Source organism: Rhinoraja longicauda, chromosome 9 (genome assembly GCF_053455715.1).
Source record: "Rhinoraja longicauda isolate Sanriku21f chromosome 9, sRhiLon1.1, whole genome shotgun sequence".
Classification (NCBI taxonomy): domain Eukaryota; kingdom Metazoa; phylum Chordata; class Chondrichthyes; order Rajiformes; family Arhynchobatidae; genus Rhinoraja; species Rhinoraja longicauda.
In genome coordinates this window covers 18477349-18499427 of record NC_135961.1, presented here as the reverse complement: position 1 = coordinate 18499427, position 22079 = coordinate 18477349, and the positions used below count along the sequence as shown (strand labels likewise).

Genomic DNA, 22079 nt, shown 5'->3' with positions numbered 1-22079 from the left:
CTACTATCTACCTCTTTGGTGACCCTTGGACTGTCCTTAATCGGACTTTGCTGGCTTTATCTTGCACCAAAACGTTATTCCCTTATGATCTATCCATACCCTGTAAATGGATTGATTGAAATCATGTATTGTCTTTATGCTGACTGGTTAACATGCAACAAAAGCTTTTCACTGTACCTCAGTACACGTGACAATAAACTAAACTAAACTAAACTGTATCTGTGATCAATAGCAGCATTTAAAAAAAACAATGTTGCTAATATGTACATGTCTATTTCTTTTCACATTTCCGCCTCCTTTTTCCATAATCTCGTCCACAATACAAGATACTGATGGTGAAAGCGTGCTTCTCTGCCTCCCACTCTCTCTCCTCACCATTTCCTCACCACAATTATTGTGCTATTCTCCTTTCAAATGATCAAGCCTTCCTCCCAGGCTGAGGCAGTGATGGAAATGGTACCCCTTATTCTGTTACTCAAACTGACATGCTCAGATACTAACACTTTGTGTGCTGTAGAGGGTAGCTTGGAAAAAGGATTTACAGCTGGAGCAAGGAGAGAAAGGTTAACCTAGCTGCCAAATCACTTATGACAAAGTTCAAATGAAATCCACTGCAGATGACACAGATGAAGATTTTGAGCAGAGAGGAAAAGTAGGATGGGTCTGCAGAAGGAAATGGTTGGGAGCCTGCAGACAAATGATAACAGCCAAGAGTGCGTCCAGCTCCAGTCCAAACTTGCAAGCAAACTTGCACAGACCAGCAAGAGTCCTATGTCAACAGCTGTAGGCCCAGTAATAATGCAGCATCTTTGGACAATATGTCAGTTTCCACTTCAGTCGCACATGTCTCACAATATCAGAGCCCCTGCAATGGAAGTTCAAGCTGTTACAATTATGGCTCTGGGTACTTCTGTTTAAAGAGGTTATCACAGCAGCCCAGCAATCTGCCCCCATTAAAACCCAATTATTGCTGACATGCTTCCTTGTGGAAGAGGCAGTGGCTTCATGGTGCAAATCGCCTGTCCTCTCAGGATAACACATTTTATATTTTGATGATCATAAATATTAGAAAATGATTTTAAAAACTATTTAAAAACTTAAAACACTTGAAAATGCTTTAATAGCAATCAAATTTTAAGTTCCCAATAATCGGGAAAAAAATTATTTATGCACGCCGTACCAGTTATCCTCAAAGTTGTTCCTTTCCATTGAAATAAATGGAGTTACAGAATCAGGTGTAGGTCTAACCTGGTGTAGGAACGCTGCTAGAAACTATATTTCGGCTCTTGCATGAAGAGTTTAGCGCCAGTGTGCAGGTCAGGCAGCATCTCTGGAGAACAGGTGCCAGTTTCATTGCATCATAAAGTCATAGAGTCATAGAGCGTGGAAACAGGCCATTTGGCCCGACCAACATGCCCCATCTACACTGGTCCCACCTGCCCACCTTGGCCCATAGCCCTCTAAAAAAGTTACCACTCAGGTTCCTATTAAATCTTTCCCCCCTCACCTTAAACCGATATCCTCTGGTTCTCGATTCCACTATTCTGGGCAAAATACTTTTGTATAGCGGGTGACAGAAAGGACTTAAGGTGTCGGGAGGTGAGCCACTTGCCGCATGAAACCCATTTACCCACTGTATTTATCTGACTGGTCTCGATAGGTTTCCTGGTCAATGGCAACTCTTGAAGATGGGAGAAGATTCAACAATTGGAATGGGAATGGTATTGAATGTCAAGAATTGGTGATTAGACTCATTCTCTTTGGAGATGGTCATTACTTGGCACATTCATGGTGGGCTGTGTAAGAAGGAACTGCAGATGCTGGTTTAAACCGAAGATAGACACAAAAAGCTGGAGTAACTCAGCGGGACAGGCAGCATCTCTGGGGAGAAGGAACAGCTGGAGAGGAGTCTGAAGAAGGGTCTGAACCCGAAATGTCACACATTCCTTCTCTCCAGAGATGCTGCCTGTCCTGCTGAGTTACTCCAGCTTTTTGTGTCTATTTTACATTTGTGGTGGGATTGCTACTTGACAATTATCAGCCCATGCATGTCCAGTACTTGCTGTATCTAGGCATAGCCAATTTCATTTGCTGTGCAGTTGCAAATAGACGTGAATATTGTGTGATTCTCAGTGAACATCCCAATTTCTCATTGTGATGAAAGGAAGGAATTAAAGATGGCTAGGCCTAGGGCACTGCTTTAAGGATCACCTGAAGTGACATCCAGGGACTAGAATGATTGATCTTTAACAAGCACAACCATCTTCCTTCGTGCCAGGTACAATTCCAATCTCCCAAGTGTTTTCCCTGTGATGCCCATTCACCTCACTTCTGGAATTCACTTCTTTGAACTATGTTTGGATCAAGACTGGGATGAGGTCCGGGTTGGATTGGTGTTGTCAAAACCCAAACTGAGTCTTGGTGAGTGAGCTACCTGCAAGTGAATGTTGTTTGATAGCTCTGTCAATGACGGCTTTCATCATTTTGCTCAGGATTGAGAGTCAGCACATATGCTAAATGCCACGCTGATGTACTGATGTACTATTTTGATCCCTTCTTTACAAAGGCCCAGCGTCACCAAAAATAACACTTTATGGCGAGTCCGAAAACTTGTTGGTTGTAGAAGAAGTTTATTGCAGCCGCAATATTCGAATACAAAGTTAAACAACAAGGTAAAGGACAACCATCAAAAACTTACTGTCTTCTTCGAAGACTTCGCCGAACTGAACATTTCGGGCGCCAAAAGCGCACATGACCACGCTGGCCAATCAGCGATGTCGCTCTCTGGACCAATCCCTACGGTCGCGCTCACACGTGACCTTGCTGGCCAATCTGAGGGTTCGACGACCCGGACCATTCTCTATGGTCGCTACATGACCCCCCCCCAGAACCCGAGGTACGGAACCTAGCAGGGAGCCGGATTTCGCGACCATAACAAGTACGGAGAGGGGCAGCCTGAACCACAGGAGCCGGGGGTTCCGGACTTGGAGGAACTGCCGGAACGGGGGGTCCTGGAGGAACTGCCGGAACAGGGGGTCCTGGACTGAGCGGAACTAACGGAGGTTGGCCTCTCCTAGGGGTTTGGCCGACCAGGACTGGTTGATCCGGATCCAAGTGTGCAGGTTTGAGCCGGGACACCGAGACGAGCTCACTCCTGCCGCACATGTCTAAGGTGAAGGTAGCCGTTCCCTTACGCAAAACCCGGAACGGCCCTTGATAGACCCTCTGCAACGGGGCACGATGGGAATCTTTTCGCAGAAACACAAACTCACAGTCCTTCAGGGAAGGCGGTTCATGTACCATGGGACACCCATGACGTGAAGTCGGAACTGGAGCCAGGGAACCCACCCGTGCCCGGAGAGATGCTAAGACTGATGGGACTGGAGGCAGCTGGTCTGAGGGGTCCGGAAACAAATCTCCGGGTACTCGAAGTGTCGAGCCATATACTAGCTCCGCGGACGACGCACCGAGATCTTGCTTAGGAGCAGTCCGGATGCCCAGAAGAACCCAGGGGAGTTGGTCTACCCAGTCCGGGCCTTCAAGCCTTGCACTGAGGGACGCCTTAAGTTGACGGTGGAACCTTTCTACAAGTCCATTTGCCTGGGGGTGATATGCAGTAGTGGGTTGTAACTTGGAACCGTACAGTTCTGCGAGCGCGGCCCAGAGGGACGAAGTGAACTGCGGCCCCCTGTCAGTGGTAATAACTGCCGGGACCCCGAAACGAGCTACCCAATGGAGGGCCAAAGTCCTGGCACAAGATGCTGACAAAATATCAGACAATGGGAAAGCCTCTGGCCACCGGGTGAACCGATCCACCACCGTGAGGAGGTGGGTGTAGCCCCGGGAGGAAGGCAAAGGCCCGACTAAATCCACGTGGATGTGGAAAAAACGAACTGCTGGGACCTCGAACTCCTGTACGGGGGGCTGGACATGGCGCTGGACTTTAGCGGTCTGACAGGGAACGCAGGAACGCGCCCAACCCGCTACCTGTTTCCGTAGGCCATGCCAGACAAACCGAGCTGCTACCAAAGCAGAGGTGGAGCGGATGGACGGGTGCGCCAGCCCATGAATGGCATCAAAAACCCGGCGCTGAAGGGAGGGCGGTACTACCGGCCTGGGACGGGGAAGGGAAACATCACACCAGACTTTCGTGCCTTCCGACCCGCAGGCTACCTGAGCCAACTTCAATCCCGAAGTGGTGGACTGGTATGCCGAGGCGGTATCCGCTAGAAGCTGTGCCTCCGCAAGCTCCTGGGGATCCACCTCGCAGTCCACCGCCGAAATAGGGGAAAAAGCAGGTCTAGACAGGGCGTCAGCAACGGCATTAAGCTTACCCGCGACATGACGGACATCGGTGGTAAATTCGGAGATAGCAGTCAGGTGCCGCTGCTGGCGGGCCGACCATGGGTCAGACAATTTGAAAAATGCAAATGTTAATGGTTTGTGGTCCGTAAAGGCCACAAATGGGCGGCCCTCAAGGAAATACCTGAAATGACGAACAGCTAAATAGAGAGCCAGAAGCTCTCGGTCAAATGCGCTATACTTCAGCTCAGCCGAATTTAGTTGCCGGCTGAAAAACGCCAAGGGCTGCCAACGGCCACCGACCTGCTGCTCCAAGACCCCGTCCACCGCCACGTCAGAGGCGTCAACCGTCAGGGCCGTGGGGGCGGAGGGGCTCGTGTGGACCAACATGGTGGCGTCTGCTAATGCTGCCTTAGCTGCTGTAAAAGCCGACTCTGCGGCCGGGGACCATATCAACTCTACCGGTTTTCCTGCAAGGCACTGGAAGAGCGGGCGCATGACTCGCGCAGCTGCCGGAACGAACCTATGGTAGAAGTTAACCATACCTACGAACTCCTGTAGTCCTTTTACTGTGGTGGGCCTGGGAAATGCCCGGATAGCCTCCACCTTCTCGGGCAAAGGGGAGGCGCCGGCAGGGGTAATTCTGTGCCCTAAAAAATCAAGAGAAGGGAGGCCGAATTGACACTTGGAGGGTTGGATAATGAGCCCGTGGTCTTGGAGCCGCTGGAACACAGTCCGCAAGTGGACCTGGTGTTCCTGCACTGAGGGGCTGGCGACCAGGATGTCGTCTAAATAAATAAACAAAAAGGGTAAACCCCGACCCACACGGTCCATCAGTCGTTGGAAAGCCTGTGCCGCGTTCTTTAAACCGAAAGGCATACGCAACCATTCAAACAACCCGAACGGAGTAATCGTGGCAGTTTTCTGTATGTCCTCCGGACGCACCGGAATCTGGTGGTATCCTCGCACCAAATCGATTTTGGAGAACACCACCGCTCCTTCCAGCCCAGATGAAAAGTCCTGTAGGTGCGGTATGGGGTAGCGATCAGCCGTGGTGACAGCATTGAGACGCCGATAATCGCCACATGGTCTCCACCCCCCAGATGCCTTGGAGACCATATGCAACGGCGAGGCCCACGGGCTGTCGGACTGACGGACAATGCCCATTTCCTCCATCTTCCTAAATTCCGCCCGTGCCACCACCAGTTTGTCTGGCGGTAGTCTCCTGGCCCGAGCGAAAACGGGAGGGCCCTCGGTGCGGATGTGATGGACCACGCCGTGCTTGGCCGAAGGCGTGTCAAAACGTTGGATGAGCAGCTCTGGAAACTCCGCCAGGATCTCAGCATACGAGTCAGGAGCCGCGACGACGGCCTGGACAGTAGGGCTGGGCGGGGAGGCAATTGTCGGAGCGACGGGCTCCTCGCTGGCGGAGGGTCGGAGGTCGTTACCGCGGACATCAGGGACCAGTGAAAAAGCCCAGAGAAAATCTGCGCCTAGGATCGCTTGTCTGACGTCTGCTATGATGAATGGCCATTCGTACGTGCGGAGGCCTAACACAAGGGACATCTTCCGTATACCGAAAGTGCGAATGGGGCTGCCATTAACCGCGATGAGGGTGGGACCTGTCTTACCCGTTCTGGTTTCGAGGTCGGTCGGCGGCACTATACTGACGATGGCTCCCGTGTCTACCAAAAATTCTGTGTCCGTGAATCGATCGTGGACGTAGAGGCGTCAGTTCTGGCCAATCGCAACTGCCCCTATGTACGATCGGCCGAGGCATTTCCCGCGAAGGTACAAGGTGAGCGGCAGTTGCGGGATTCTCTACCCCATCGTAGGTGATAATAGCACCAGCCGCGCTTGTGCGGATCTTTTTGGCGGGCTTTCGGAGAACTGGCGGGAGACGCGGTGCCATCTTGATGTCGCTGTGGCGTGGTCACTGATGTCGAGACCTTGTTGATCGAACCGCTTGCCTTGTTTTTAGCCGCTATGAGCGCGTCCGCTTTCGCTGCATATGCTTCGGGGTCCTTAAAAGAACAATCCGTGAGCAGCAGTCGGACATCCTCAGGAAGCTTCTCTCGGAATGCCTGTTCGAACATAAGGCAATCCGTATGCTCACCGGCTAGCATCATCATCTCGGCCATGAGAACGGACGGCCGTCGATCTCCGAGGTCCGGTAGGTGCAGAAGTCTTTCAGCGCAATCATGCCTATTAAACCCGAAGGTTCGCAGTAACAATTTCTTCATTGCCTCGTACTTGCTTTCCGCAGGCGGATTAACGATGAACCGCATCACGCGTGTGGTCGTCTCCGGTGATAGAGCGCTGACGAGGTAGTAATACTTCGTCGAGTCGGCCGATATGTTCTTTATATGAAATTGGGCTTCGGTGTGGACAAACCAAGATTGCGGTGAATGTGTCCAAAACAACGGAAGGTGAACGCTTACCGCGCTTAACTCCGGTGTGCCATGCGCGGCAATCAACAACGAGGCGTCGTGTTCCTGCAAAGTCGGTGATCGTCCAGATCACGTCGGGGTCACCAATATGGCGAGTCCGAAAACTTGTTGGTTGTAGAAGAAGTTTATTGCAGCCGCAATATTCGAATACAAAGTTAAACAACAAGGTAAAGGACAACCATCAAAAACTTACTGTCTTCTTCGAAGACTTCGCCGAACTGAACATTTCGGGCGCCAAAAGCGCACATGACCACGCTGGCCAATCAGCGATGTCGCTCTCTGGACCAATCCCTACGGTCGCGCTCACACGTGACCTTGCTGGCCAATCTGAGGGTTCGACGACCCGGACCATTCTCTATGTACTGTGTGCAGTTTTGGTCTCCAAATTTGAGGAAGGATATTCTTGCTATGGAGGGCGTGCAGCGTAGGTTCACTAGATTAATTCCCGGAATGGCGGGACTGTCGTATGTTGAAAGGCTGGAGCGATTGGGCTTGTATACACTGGAATTTAGAAGGATGAGGGGGGATCTTATTGAAACATATAAGATAATTAGGGGATTGGACACATTAGAGGCAGATAACATGTTCCCAATGTTGGGGGAGTCCAGAACAAGGGGCCACAGTTTGAGAATAAGGGGTAGGCCATTTAGAACGGAGATGAGGAAGAACTTTTTCAGTCAGAGGGTGGTGAAGGTGTGGAATTCTCTGCCTCAGAAGGCAGTGGAGGCCAGTTCGTTGGATGCTTTCAAGAGAGAGCTGGATAGAGCTCTTAAGGATAGCGGAGTGAGGGGGTATGGGGAGAAGGCAGGAACGGGGTACTGATTGATAGTGATCAGCCATGATCGCATTGAATGGCGGTGCTGGCTCGAAGGGCTGAATGGCCTACTCCTGCACCTATTGTCTATTGTCTATTGTCTATTGTCTATGGTCGCTACAACTTTGCATTTATTTTGTAAACAGGTACATTTCTCTCGGAATCATGGGGGCACGCAAGCCTCTTCACCACAACAAGGTGAAAGATCTGAAGAGGAAGCACTAGCTTCTGGTAGGGCCACCCATGGCGGTAGTCGAGGATGAGGGTCCAGACTAAGAACGATCGAACCTACAAGACCTCAACGGCGGACCAGGTGGACGAAGTTATCTTGAACTCAACGGCTGTGAAGGCGGATGAAGGCTGCAACGGATCTATCAGCTCCAATCATCTTGGTTCCCTTGCCATTGGAATTAGTTGATTGTTTTGTGAAGAACCCTGTGCTTCTTAGAGTGCAACATCAAGTACACGTTAAACAAACACACGCACAGGCGTCTTCGTTCTTCGGAATGTAGACCATCAGCCTTGACCTCGAGCTATAGCCATAATGACTACGAAACAGGTACATAGTTCAGATAGACAAAAGACTGACGCGGAGTTGCAGTTCTTTTATACATGCTGATGGAGTTAATATTAAGTTAATATTAATATTAATATTAATATTAATAAGTTAATAAGTTAACTCCATTTCATGAGTTTTATATGTTTTAGATACAGTAAACGCTTGTTACTACAGACCTCTTTATAATGGATTTCAGTTGTAGCAGTTGGAGCGACCCACAGTACTTAGACATCCCTTTAGGAACACGGACTGCGAGCTACAGTGCGGAGGCTATCGGAATTGACAAGCAATTGCTTCGATCAACACTTGTGCAATGATGAAGAACACAACATGCTGGAGTAACTCAGCAGGTCAGGCAGCATCTCTGGATTGCATTGAGAGGTGATGTTTCGGGTCGAGGCTCACTGCTGGATCGCGCGGCGCACCCGACCGCTACAAGGCTGAATTCCGCAGCCATGCCGGGAGACTCAGCGCCAATGTTCACCACCTCCCAGCTCTCTCTGAGGCCACCACCCTGGCCGCATCCAGTCCAGAACTACCGACCCTAACTGCCAAGCCAGGCTGCTGACACCACACCTGTACAGTCTCCCTGGCCACTTCCAGGCTAGACCTATCAACCTGCATCGCAGGGCCGGGCGGCCGATTCTGGCCCGCACCTCCTCCCCGGCTGCTTCCAGGCCAGACCTACTGCCGCCAACACCGATCCACACAGATTCCCTCAGGCACCTCCAGGCTGAGCCTGCCGCTGCCTCTGCCACCGCCGGCCCTTACCTACACTCAGGCCACTTGCGAGCCACGACCATTGACTCCGCTGATCCTCACCTCTTACCTGGCCGCCAACAGGCCAGGGCTGTCAACTCACCTGGACTCCAGACCTATCTCCAGACCGAGAGTCTGAAGAAGGGTCCCAACCCGAAACGTTACCTATCCATGTTCTCCATTGATGCTGCCTGACCTGCTGAGTTACTCCAGCACTTTGTGTCCATTTGTTTATTAACCGGCACCTGCAGTTCTTTGTTTCTACTACTTGTGTAATGATACTCTATTGCTCGGTAATTATGGTGATAATGGACAATTGGCAATAATGGACATCATTCCACTACCCCCCCCCATGACCTGTAATGTCATACAGAATAGTCATATTCACAATGAAAGTCTCAAAGTCTTTCTCATCAAGGTTGAAAGCAGAGAGGGGTATAAGCAGATGTACAAATCATTGCAGTTAGACAATAGACAATAGACAATAGGTGCAGGAGGAGGCCATTCGGCCCTTTGAGCCAGCACCGCCATTCAATGTGATCATGGCTGATCATTCACAATCAGTACCCCATTCCTGCCTTCTCCCCATACCCCCTGACTCCGCTATCCTTAAGAGCTCTATCTAGCTCTCTCTTGAAAGCATCTAGAGAATTGGCCTCCACTGTCTTCTGAGGCAGAGAATTCCACAGATTTACAACTCTCTGACTGAAAAAGTATTTCCTCATCTCCGTTCTAAATGGCCTACCATTATTCTTAAACTGTGGCCCCTGGTTCTGGACTCCCCCAACATTGGGAACATGTTTCCTGCCTCTAACGTGTCCAATCCCTTAATAATCTTATATGTTTCAATAAGATCCCCTCTCAACCTTCTAAATTCCAGTGTATACATGCCTAGTCGCTCCAGTCTTTCAACATATGACAGTCCCGCCATTCCGGGAATTAGCCTAGTGAACCTACGGTGCACGCCCTCAATAGTAAGAATATCCTTCCTCAAATTTGGAGACCAAAACTGCACACAGTACTCCAGGTGCGGTCTCACTAGGGCCCTGTACAACTGCAGAAGGACCGTGTTACTGTACCATGACTGCATTGCCTCAGTTGCTATGGTAACAGTTTAAGCTATGATTTCTGAGCTACTTTCACTACCTGCAACCACCAAGTCTACAAAGCTAAAACATATTGTCGGACAAATGTATCACAGGAATTTATTTGCTGCAATTTCGCAACTGATATAACCATGGGACTGCACACTGAGGATCTTTTGTTAACTTTCAGGTGACAGAAAAGGAAAAACAGAACAATCAGAATAAAAATTAATCATAGGAAATTGTCCAATTTCAAATGCCTCCATTGTGGAATTTCTTTGAGATTATTGTGCTGATCAAGGGATCATTACTCTCCATACCTTATTCTCCATAACAATAAATGAGATGGTTCAGGTCATTAAGCTTCATCTTCCCTTAAAAAAATCACCAAAATCATGCAGAGCTGTCAAATTAATATAAATGTCCAGAACAAACAAGAATATAGGATCAAAAAATTGACCCATGACAAGAATTTCAATAGTCTGAATGACTTAGAAAATGTTATTGGTATCCCAACCACTTGAGACACCCAGGTATTAGAATCAGGATAATATTAGTTGTCAGCTCAATGCTAATGCTCTCCCTCCAAGGGATAAAGTTGTTCGTTCAAGCCCTTCATCGGTGACTCAAGCTCATTATGAAGGCTTACTTTCCAGTACAGTGCTGAGGAAGTTTGATATTTTTGATAAGATGATAAATTAATAATGCTTTCATCCTATTGAATAGATCTAAAAGGTCCTATTTCAATATTTGATAAAGGAGCAAGAAATATGCAGCTTCAGGGCAACATTTATCCAAAATCAACATCATTAAAATAGATTATCTCATCATTTTCTAAGCACAATTAGTTGGACCTTAATGTGCTGCTGCATTTTCCTCTTCCTCTTCAGACTGAAGAAGGGTCTTGACCTGAAACGTCACCCATTCCTTCTCTCCTGAGATGCTGCCTGGCCCGCTGAGTTACTCCAGCATTTTGTGATACCTTTTACTTAAGAGTATGTAGGAAATGGAGATAGGAGTGATGCAGAAATCCAGAGCCGAAGTGAATTGAAGATTGGAGTGATATCCTGCAAAATAAACTTTGGACATTGACTGGAAATATAGGTTGAGTCATATACTAAATGTTCATCTATAGTAGCACCTCTGCATTGCACTCAGTAACATGCCTTTGTTGAAGTAAATGGAGTTAAATGGACAACACATTCACTAATGCAAGCAACATATGGCCACTTTTACCTCGGGATACATGTTTTGAAATAAAACTCAATGGTGGAACCCCAGGATTATTTTCCACCACATGGATGAGTTAAGATTAAAGAGATACATGCCATGCACATGCACTCTGCCCACCAAGATCATCTCAAGATCCCAGTTGCAAACCATTCTAATTCCTCTTCCTATTCCCACACTGGCGTGCCTGTCCTCAGTCTTTTCCACTGCTAGGTTGAGGTCAAATGCAAACCAGAGGAATGGCATCCCACATCCCACCCCAGAACTGTTCCCATCTGCCCATCCTACCTCCTTTATTTGGTTCCATGCTTCACCTTCTTTTCCATTTAGATTCCATCATCTGTAGCCCTTTAATTCCTCCATCTATTTATCCCTATCATCTGTCAATATTTCCACCCTTCCCTCTCCTACTTGGCTCCATCTGCCACTCTATGCTTTCCTCATGTAGATCCACTTATTGCTTGCCAGCCTTTGTCCCACCCTCCCTCTCACCTCTTTTTACTGGCTATCTCCCCTCTACTCTTACTGACCAAATGAAGGGTCTTGACCTGAGACATCAACTGCCCATTTCCCTCCATGGGTGATGCTCCACTCACTGAGTCCCCCCCAGTAGATTGTTTGTTGCTCTGAATTCCAGCACCTGCAGTCTCTTGTGACTCCAGATTTTAAAAATGGTGAATATTTATGCCATATTAGTTATTAGTTATTAGATATTAGTTAGACAGGCACATGGATAGGACAGGTTTGCAGGGATGTGGACCAAATGCGGGCAGGTGGGACTAGCGTAGCTAGGACATGTCGGCCGGTGTGGGCAAGTTGGGCCGAAGGGCCTGTTTCCACGCTGTATCATTCTATGACTCTATTATAAAAAACAAATGAGAATGTAAAATATTGAAAGAAGATACAGATGTAAAATACAAGCAAAGCTCAAGGACAGTATTTCAGGAGAGAAAAATCAATTAAGACATCAATACAGAAGTGTTTTACAGGTATTATAATAAAAATATATAGATAAATATGAAGTGGGACATTCAAGAGGGGAGAACGGTTATTTTACATCAGAGGGATGGAATTTTACACCAGTCTCTACTATAAACGATATCAGAGAGACTAACCATTACTGTAATGGATGCAAGGAAAATGAGATCTTCAGGGAGCCAGGGAAGAAACTGCTGAGACATCAGCTACTATAATCTATATACTGAAACTCTCGTTTGTTCGCTTGTTCCTGAACTGCAGCCAAAATGGTACACGATAGCGTGCGACTTTTAGGCCCACCTTACTCACCGTCGTCTCATGGTCCTATGGAAGTAGTTTCATTGAAATATGTGTTATGTTTTTAAAGTTATTCACATTTTAAAGTTTAAAAAACCACGCATGGGCAGTTGGGGCTCAGTTGATCTGGTGCTCACATAAGATGGCTGCCGCATCCGCGAGTGTGCTGAACGCGTCCACACCTGCGCAGTTGGGCCCCGTTGAGCAGGGCTCGGCCACCTGTCTCTTGGGGGCGGGAGAGCCAGACCTGGCGCCAGGGGAAGCAGCTGTAGCCTGGGCCTGGACATGACGGGTAACCGTGAGCCTGAGGTAAGACAAGGAGAAAGGCGGCAGCAGCAGCTGCAAGCGGTGAGCTTGGGCGTTTGTCGAGGTGGAGGTTGGGGCCTGGGCCTGGACATGACCGGGTAACCGTGAGAGAAGGGGAAAGGCGGCGGCAGCAACACCGGCGGTGAGCCTGCGCGTTCGTGGAGTTGGAGGTTGGGGCCTGGGCCTGGTGCTGGGGCTGCCCTCGGCTGCCCCGTCCTCCCTCCTCTCCCCGGCCAGCTCAGCGCCTTCCCCACGCCGCCCAGAGTCCAGAGGCTCAGTAACAGTGGGAGAGCCGCCGCCGTCTACCACTGAACATCCCCGCACCGAAATGGGTCAGGACCAAAGATACTAGAAGAACAAGATAGACCACTCGACCCTAAAAACCATAGTACGTCAAGGCACCATTTTAGATGGCAGAAACTTGCAGAAACATTTTAAAAGAAAAATAACAAAAAATTGTGAATTGATAGATGAGATATATTCTGCATTTTAATGGTATAATCACACATACTGTTCCCCCAAAACACTGATTGCACTGCGAGAGGCATAACGAACGGTGGGTTTTGCCTACTAAAATGGCTCCTTTGCGTACTACACCATTGTAGGCGATTTCAACAGAGTTGTCCATCTTTTTCCTCTAGTATCTTTGGTCAGGACTCTTCCCCCCCGCCCCCGCTCCACCAATGGCAGCCGCCTGGGCCGGGAGGCGGTTTGCTACAGGCAACCGTGGGTTGCTCCCAGGAGGGAGGGGGGAGTGGGAAGGAGGGAGGGAGGGAGGGAGGGAGGGAGGAGGGGGAGGAGGGGGAGGGGAGGGAGGTGGGAGGTGGGGGAGGTTGGGGGGTGGGGGAGGGTGGGGGGAGAGTGGGAGGGTGGGGGCTGGGCGAGGGAGGGGGTGGAGGAGGGGAGGGAGGGGGAAGAGGGGAGGGAGGAGGGGGGAGGAGGGGGGAGGAGGGGGAGGAGGGGGGGAGGGAGGGTGGAGGGAGGAGGGGGGAGGGAAGAGTGGGCGGAGGTGAGGGTGGAGTAGGGGAGGAGTGGGTGCTGCACCAATGCGGGAGAGGCAACCCTACGAGGGAGAGGGGGGAGGGGGGAGAGGGGGGATGGAGGGGGCGAGGGGAGTGAGAGGGGGGCATAGAGGGAGGGGGGTGGGAGGGTGCTGCACCAATGCAGGAGTGGTTTGAGCCCAATGGGTCCACTTGGTCCAGTATATTTTAAGTAGGAAAATTATAAAATTAAGATTAAGTTAAAGGAAGAGTAACTATAACAAAATTGAGCAGGTATGTTATAAATGGATTTTAGGAAAAAACTTTGACAAGATACCACTTGGGAGTTTATTACAGTAGTTTAACAGATAAGGATATAGGTTAAAGCTAGCATTCATTAAAATTGATTGGATGGGGAGAAACGGACAAAAAGATTTAATGGTGATTTTTTTCAAAGCAAATTGGAAATTGCTACTGATGTCGCAACAGGATTCATTTCAGGACCAAATCAGTTTATTGTGCTTACCAATCATTTTTCTATACCTGTCATAATAACATTTACGGAGGATACTTAAATAAGGGGGAAATGTAACTCTACAAAATCTTGATGAAGATTGCAACAGATTTTAGGAGCCCAATGATGTACTCAGGCTTTTAGTTTTGATCTACAAAATATCAAAGCAAAGCAGAAATAAAATGTTAATTAAAAATCTTAATAGTGGTGAATGGAATTTAATGTTATTTTATTTAAGCCAATATATTCCGGTGCAAATAGGGCTGAAACTGTGTACAAGTCACAGGAAATTAAACACAGCTCTTCAAGTTGACAAGGCCATAACTTTATTTAATTGAATTCTAGCTGATATCGCAATTGGGTGAGAATACAAAAACCAAAAACAACAATAATTCCATAATAACTAAGTTCTAGATTGTGTGTGGGGGGGGAGAAAGTATATAGATTCAGTGTATATTCTGGTATATGAAACACAAATATGAAAATAAACTTTAAAAATTTGATGTTGATTAATGCAAATAATGGAATGATATAACAAGCATTTAAATTATAAAATAATAGCAGTAAATTGTTTAGCACTCCAGCCAGGAATAGATATGCTGCAGATGCAAGATAAATATCGTGAGGTGAATAACTTTCATACTCAAAGAACTGTGATGCTGAGGAATATATTTCCAGGGTTAGTGCTTAAGAGATAATGATTTGTGAAATGATTTGTGAATTTAGTAATTAGGACAATTTAGTTACAGGAAGACTATGCTGAGATGAAATGATTGAGATTGGTTGTATTTCTATTCAGGCATTAGTCTTCTGCAAAAGTATTAGTCCTAATTACATCTATCCATCCAATTCCCAAATCCCTTAAATCCTTCAAACATCAATGGTCCTTTGCATTTTATTCTTAAGTGTCCATACTGTTTCTGCATTTTCTCAGCCCCTCTGTGCCGAACATAATTGAAAGAGCAGTAGGAATTCATTTTCATATACAAATTGCATTTCTTCAATAATTCAAAGACTTGGAGTCATATGACACTTTTGCAGCCCTTTAAGGACATCCCAGATCTCTTTATAACAGTTACTATCACTCTCCCAATTTTGTAGGAAACTCAGCAATAATTTGCACAATGTGTGGAGAGCAAGCTACCTCCAGTAGCAATGCTATTTCTTGATTATTGGTCTGTTGATTGAAGGCAGGAATGCCCAGGATAAGTTGTTGCATGCGCTAATTTGGAAATTGTGCAAGAAGAGTATGTTTCATTCAAACTACCAATAGCATATCGAGCAGCACATCCCTCCTTCAGTTCTATATTGGGATGTCAACTTTCATCTTTGTACCCAGATGTCTGGAAAGAGTTTTGAACCCATAATTTCCTGACTCAGGGCTGATGACGCTACGAAGTCCCAGCTAACACAGTTTGAACTAAACTACTGATGATATTATGCCCAACAAAATTATGGCGGTGCAATAGCAGAAACCCCGAGGAGATCCACCGGCCTATATTTCTGCCACCTACCAGCTCACATATTCTACAACAGCAGCAGGATTAAGAACTATTGCAACGTTGTAAAGTGACAATACAACTCTGAATAAACGAGACGAGTAGGAATGAACTGCAGATACTGGTTTACACCGAAGATAGACGCAAAATGTTGAAGTAACTCAGCGGGATTGGCAACCTCTCTGGAGAGAAGGAATGGGCATAAATGTTACATTTGGTTGGAGAAGATTTCACATTATCTTTACAAAAACGACTAAAACAAACCCAGAAAAAATACCTCTCACGCCAAATAACGTTGCAATATCCACACTGCCCTTTACACCAAGATGATTACATTAACATTTGATAATTGTATATTACATTTACACTAAACCAGCAGACGATATATATAGCAACTTGCTGTTGGCATAGCAATGCGCCGCCTCTGAAAACAGGCGATGTCCCGCCCACACTGCGCTCTGATTGGTCCTCATCCCGTCACACGTCAGCGTCTAGGCTTAATCCCTGCACTGATTGGCTTTCCGTGCTGTCCATCACGAGCTCCTGCAACCTGAATGGAACTGCAGTGTTTGTTCATGAAAGAAGAGGCTCAGAAAAATACACGCAAAAGGGTAAGGGAGACATCTTTCACATTTAAAGGCAAATATGGCTTATCTTCCTGATAATTCTCTCTAGTGTTTCTCAAAATCCCGGTTTGAGGATTTGTTGCTGATAAAAGTTCATGTCTGAAATAGAGTTTCCACACCTTAGGGTCGAGAGAAGTCATGTGTAGGAATTGGATTGAATTGAATTGAATGCATTTTATTAGCCAAGTATGTATACATACAAGGAATTTGCCTTGGTGCTTTGCTCGCAAGTAACAACACGATGTACAGTAAACAATTAAGGAACTGCAGATGCTGGTTTGAACTCAAAATGCTGGAGTAACTCAACAGGACAGGCAGCAACCAGAGTGCAATGCTGAACTGCTATCTACCTCTTGGGTGACCATCAGATATCCTTGATTGGGCTTTGATGGCTTTACCTTGCACGCACCAAACGTTATTCACTTGTCATGTATCTGTACACTGTAAATGTGTTGGAAGGAACTGCAGATGCTGGTTTAAACCGAAGATAGACACAAAAAGCTGGAGTAACTCAGTGGGACAGGCAGCATCTGGTTCTGGTTGATTACTGCGCAAACACCTCATAAGTGGTTATCGCGCGCAGGTTGGAATGAGTAGAGTGGTGATCACATTTTGAACTGGGCCTTTTTGACCAAGTTGAGGAGACCTAGTTGCTCAATCCCCTTTTTAAATGACAACATCGGGAGCGGCACGTGTGTTGGGTGGTAACATATTCCATTCCTTTATCATCCTTGGGTAAAGGGAATATTGGTAACAAAGTTTATTGAAATTTAGCGAGTTGATAATGTATTTTGTCTTGTTTCATGGCGGTTGATGCTCTGGGATGACGGAAGATTTGATGGCGTAATTTTGTGAATCTCCTTGTAAATTGCAATGTCTTAGCCTGATTCTGCGGAGCTCTAGGGAGTTCCCATCCGAGAGATGTCAGCATATTATTCACGCTTGATTTGCGCTTGTAGTCATTACATACAAAGGGAGCTGCTCGGCGTGGTACTTTCTACAGGCTGATCTTGTTGTTGTTGAAAGGATCTCATACAGCTCCACAATACTCCAATTTGGGCCTGACCAAGGACGTAGGCATTCTCTTTGACGGATGTACGACATGCGTCGCGCAACTTAAATCTTCGCTTAATTCGACTCCTAGAAATGAGTGATGGTCGACAGCAAGCAATGTGTGGCTACCCATGTTGTATTCCAATAAAAATGGTTTGGTCTTGTGTGAGACATGCATGGTACGACATTTGGTTGTATTGGAGAGAAGGAATGGGTGACGTTTCGGGTCAGACCCTTCGAAGTGAAAGTCAGGGGAAAGGGAAACGAGAGATATAGACGATGACGTAGAGAGACATGGAACAAATGAATGAAAGATATGCAAAAAAGCAACAATGATAAAGGAAACTGGTCATTGTCAGCTGTAGCTAGGTGAAAACCAACCCGAAGTGTCACTCATTCCTTCTCTCCAGAGATGCTGGTCCGCTGAGTTGCTCCAGCATTTTGTGTCTATCTACACTGTAAATGGCTTGATTATAATCATGTATTGTCTTTCTGCTGACTGGCTAGCACACAACAAAAGCTTTCCCCTCTACCTCGGGTGCACTCGACAATAAACTAAACTGAGCATCTCTGGAGAAAAGCACTAGTTGGCGTTTTGAGTCGAGACCGTTCTTCAGGAAAGTAATCGTTTCCTCCATCATTAGATGTGCATTGGGAAGTGTGTGCTCAATCGACCCCGGATTCCTAACACATACTTTTATTTGTAGAGGGAGAGCTTTGTGTGATTTGAATAATCATACATTCATATTATTATATCGTCTACCCACCATTTGGTGTTTTATTATGGAAGCTGTTTCACTTTTATACAACGCATCAAGCCTGTCCTGGTATTCTGTGGCTTTATATGTCATTGCAAAATTGATCATCAATTAATCCCTCAGTGTTGCTGGCTTCTCAGGTGATTTATTTTTAAAGCTTTAAACGTTTACCCGGTTTTCTCTTGTCAGCACACTTCCCCAGTCATTCAATTTAATGCATTATCCCATGCTTTACCAAGAATAAATTTATGAAACTGTTTCTTTGTCCTGCTCAGTGACAATTATAAATGGAAGATATTTCACTGCAAATTTTTCAACACAGGAGAATATATTTTTGGCGGTTGCTCAGGCCTGTCTTATCCATGGCCAAATCCATGAAATGTTTTCACCCAGAGAGTTGTGAATCTGTGGAATTCTTTGCCACAGAAGGCAGTGGAGGCCAATTCATTGGATGTTTTCAAGAGAGGGTTAGATTTAGCTCTCAGGGATAATGGAATCAAGGGATATGGGGAAAAAGCAGGAACAGTATTGATTTTGGATGATCAGCCATGATCATGTTGAATGGCGGTGCTGGCTCGAAGGGCTGAATGGCTTACTCCTGCACCTATTTTCTATATTTCTGTCAGCCCAAAAACAGTGCCATCCCATCAGTTCCATTCTCCCTTAGCCTTGAAATTTAGTCTCACTCACCGAACCCCAGTCTTTGGCTTTGTTTTAAGTGACCAGTAATAGATAGACACAAAATGCTGAAATAACTCGGCGGGTCAGGCAGCATCCAGAAAATAGATAGGTGACGTTTTGGGTCGGGTCCCTTCTTCAGACTCAATCGATCAGCACATCTTTGAGGTTTGGGAAGAAACTTGAGCACCCAGCAAACGTCTCGCACTGTTATAACGAGACCTTGCAAACTCCACGCATTCACCTGAGGTTAGGATTGAACTGGAATCTTCGGAACAGTGAGGTAACAAACCTAACTGCTGTGCCATAATGCAACCTTTAAACTCTTTCTCTCGAGCTCATTGCCATGTGAATGCTGATGATGTAGAAAAATATCCATGATAACTTTCAATTCTTTACACAACCACAGAGAATTTCTACGCATTTTCGCCTGATTGGTCCTCTATTGTATTGGTAGAAAAACCGTGGAAATCTCAAATAAGGCACAGTTCAAGATGTTTACATTTTTAGCCACATTTTATATATACACAATATGCATGCTACAATGACACGGCTTTATTACAACTTTTAAGTTTGTGTGGAGCACAATACACCATCTTTCTACAGCATCACACATTTATAAAATCAATCCACTTCATCTATAATTAGGTCACAAAGAAATCTGAAGGAAAGGTACTATAACTTATCAACACCACCTGTTCTTCTCTGTGTCGTTTGTTACTCAATTTAATGACTGAAATCGAACAGGAAATTTAATGTGTAGTTGGTGTCATCATAATCTCGTACCAATTTCAAAGGTGGGAAATTGTGATTGATTACCACCCTATTATGTCTTTAAAGCATGGAATATTGTGATTGGGATGCTTCCAAGTAATTTGCCATTTAAACAGTTATTGACACTGATTGCATAGCCTTATTTGATTGAGGGAAAAGCCTCCATTTGCAATTCTAAATAGTTTAAGGATGGATCCCACCAACCCTTTGGCAGATATTTCACTCACAAAGCAGTCATGATTTCAAACCTTAGGAATGCACAAGTTTTAGTAGAGATAAGATACTGTAATCATTTTAATTGTCCAAACATTTGTCTCTGGTTGAGGCAGATACTATGATGTTTAAGAAATATTTGGACAGGTACATGGGCAGGATAGATTTAGAGGGTTATGAACCAAACACGGGCAGGTGGGACTAGTGGAGATGGAGCATATTGGTTAGCGTGGGCAAGTTGTGCCGAAGGCCCTGTTTCCACATTGTATGACTCTATGGGCCATGTGACAAATGTAGGAAAATAAACAGAATGTATACCTCCAAAGACCACAAACAGTTAACTTTATAATGTGAAATTGATTATGATGATGATACTTTATTGTCACTGAAATTTGTTGTGAAATTTGTTGTTTTTGCATACAAAGTATACAAAAGTCACCACAAAGGTCTGCTAGAAGCTTCATCCTGAAAGCCCCCCTCTCAACATTTATTGCATTCTGATTTTGTCAGTTCTAAAATTGTCTGAGGAACAGAGAAGTTGGCTTCCTGGTCCCACCATTGGCATTGACCCCTTGTTAATTTGCATTTTGGGTAATGATCACACTGTGCTTCATTTTACATTTATCCTTTTTTGTAAATTTAGTTCAGCGTGCTAAACTGACTTCATTTCATGAGACATTATGAACTAAGGACTGTACCTTCCAGTGTTAATTGAATTTAACAATGGTGACGGAATAATTCCCTGAAGTTGATTCATGTGAGATGATTGTTAGCAGAAACATACATATTTAAAACATCAATAAAATAGATGAAAAAATCAAACAGTCTCTTGGAGCTAATCAGAATTCAGAGTAATGATGCTCTTGAAACAGCTGGATATTTTCATTATAAAGGAAAGCCGACCCATATTTACATGTTCATTATTAGCAGAACAATTCAACTAATATCTATCAAAATGTTTTAAAGATATAATTTTAAAGTGTGAACCATTGAATTGATGTGGTAATTGTGGAATTCTACAGCACGGGAAAAAGACAATTTGACATTATGGACTTGCCAGCTCTTTGAAAGAGATTTCTAATTTGTTCCACTCCCTTTTACTTTTTTCTATTTAAACTTCTTTAAAAATCATTTTTCCTATTCCCTTTTGTAAGTTACTTTTTAATTAACTCGGGTCAGGCTATGTTTTTCAAATCTTAACAAGCCGTGTGGAAAATTAAATTTATTTCCTTTCTTTTTTTGCACCAGTTATCTTAAATTGAAATATTACGGTCACAGCCCTAAAGCTTGTAACTCAATTTTTAATTTCAACTTGTTACAAATATGTAGCAATTTTCTAAGCAACTAATAAGGATTGTGAGGCTGTCCAAAATCACGATTCTTGCAACACCAGGAGCTCAGTATCTTGTATTTGGCATTGCCATGTGTGCATGTCCTTTTACATTTCTTTTTCAAATTTTATTCATGTGTGGTCATATCCAGCAACTGGTCTGGTGTCCCCTCTGATAACATAGGGTGGCATAGTGATGCAGCGGTGAAGCTGTTGCCTAACAGCGCCAGAGGCCTGGGTTTGATACTGACTATGGGTGCGGGTGCTGTCTATTTGTACGTTCTCTCCGTAACCATGTGGATATTCTCCGGGTGCTCTGGTTTCCTCCAACACTCCAAAGACGTACAGGCTTGTAGGTTAATTCGCTTCTGTAAATAATGTTTACAATAGTGCTCGTGTACAGAGTGATCGCTGGTTGGCGTGGACTTTGTGGGTCGAAGGGCCTGTTTCTGAGCTGTATCTCTAAACTTTAGTTTGGTTTAGTTTAGAGCTACAGTGTGGAAATAGGCCCTATGGCCCACCGAGTCCGCGTTGACTGCGATCACCTGTACATTAGTTCTATCCAACACACTACTGACAATTTACAATTTTTCCAAATCCAATTAACCTACAAATCTGCACTTTTTTGGAGTGTGGGAGAAACCGGAGCACCCGGAGAAAACCCAGCAGGTCACAGGGTGAACGTACAAACTCCGTACAGCCAACACCCGTAGTCAGGATCATACCTGGGTCTCTGGCACTGTGAGGCAGCAACTCTACCACTGCACCATTGTGCCACCCCCTCAGACTAAAGACTGAATTTGATTGAGGAGGGTATTGAGAAAGCCTTTCAGAGGTCCTGCAGCCAAAGGACATCAACACCTTGAGAGAGGAT

The 22079-nt window shown here is 45.7% G+C and overlaps 1 protein-coding gene across 1 annotated transcript in view; it reads left to right on the top strand.

Annotated features, from left to right (window-relative positions):
• Positions 1-16315: 16315 nt before the first annotated feature.
• The window catches only part of LOC144596517 (spermatogenesis-associated protein 7 homolog), an 87943-nt gene continuing 82179 nt past the window's right edge, over positions 16316-22079 (top strand). Inside the window, exon 1 of the mRNA XM_078404905.1 lies at positions 16316-16384. The gene's annotated coding sequence lies outside the window, so the exon portion shown is untranslated. The remainder of the gene's footprint in view (positions 16385-22079) is intronic.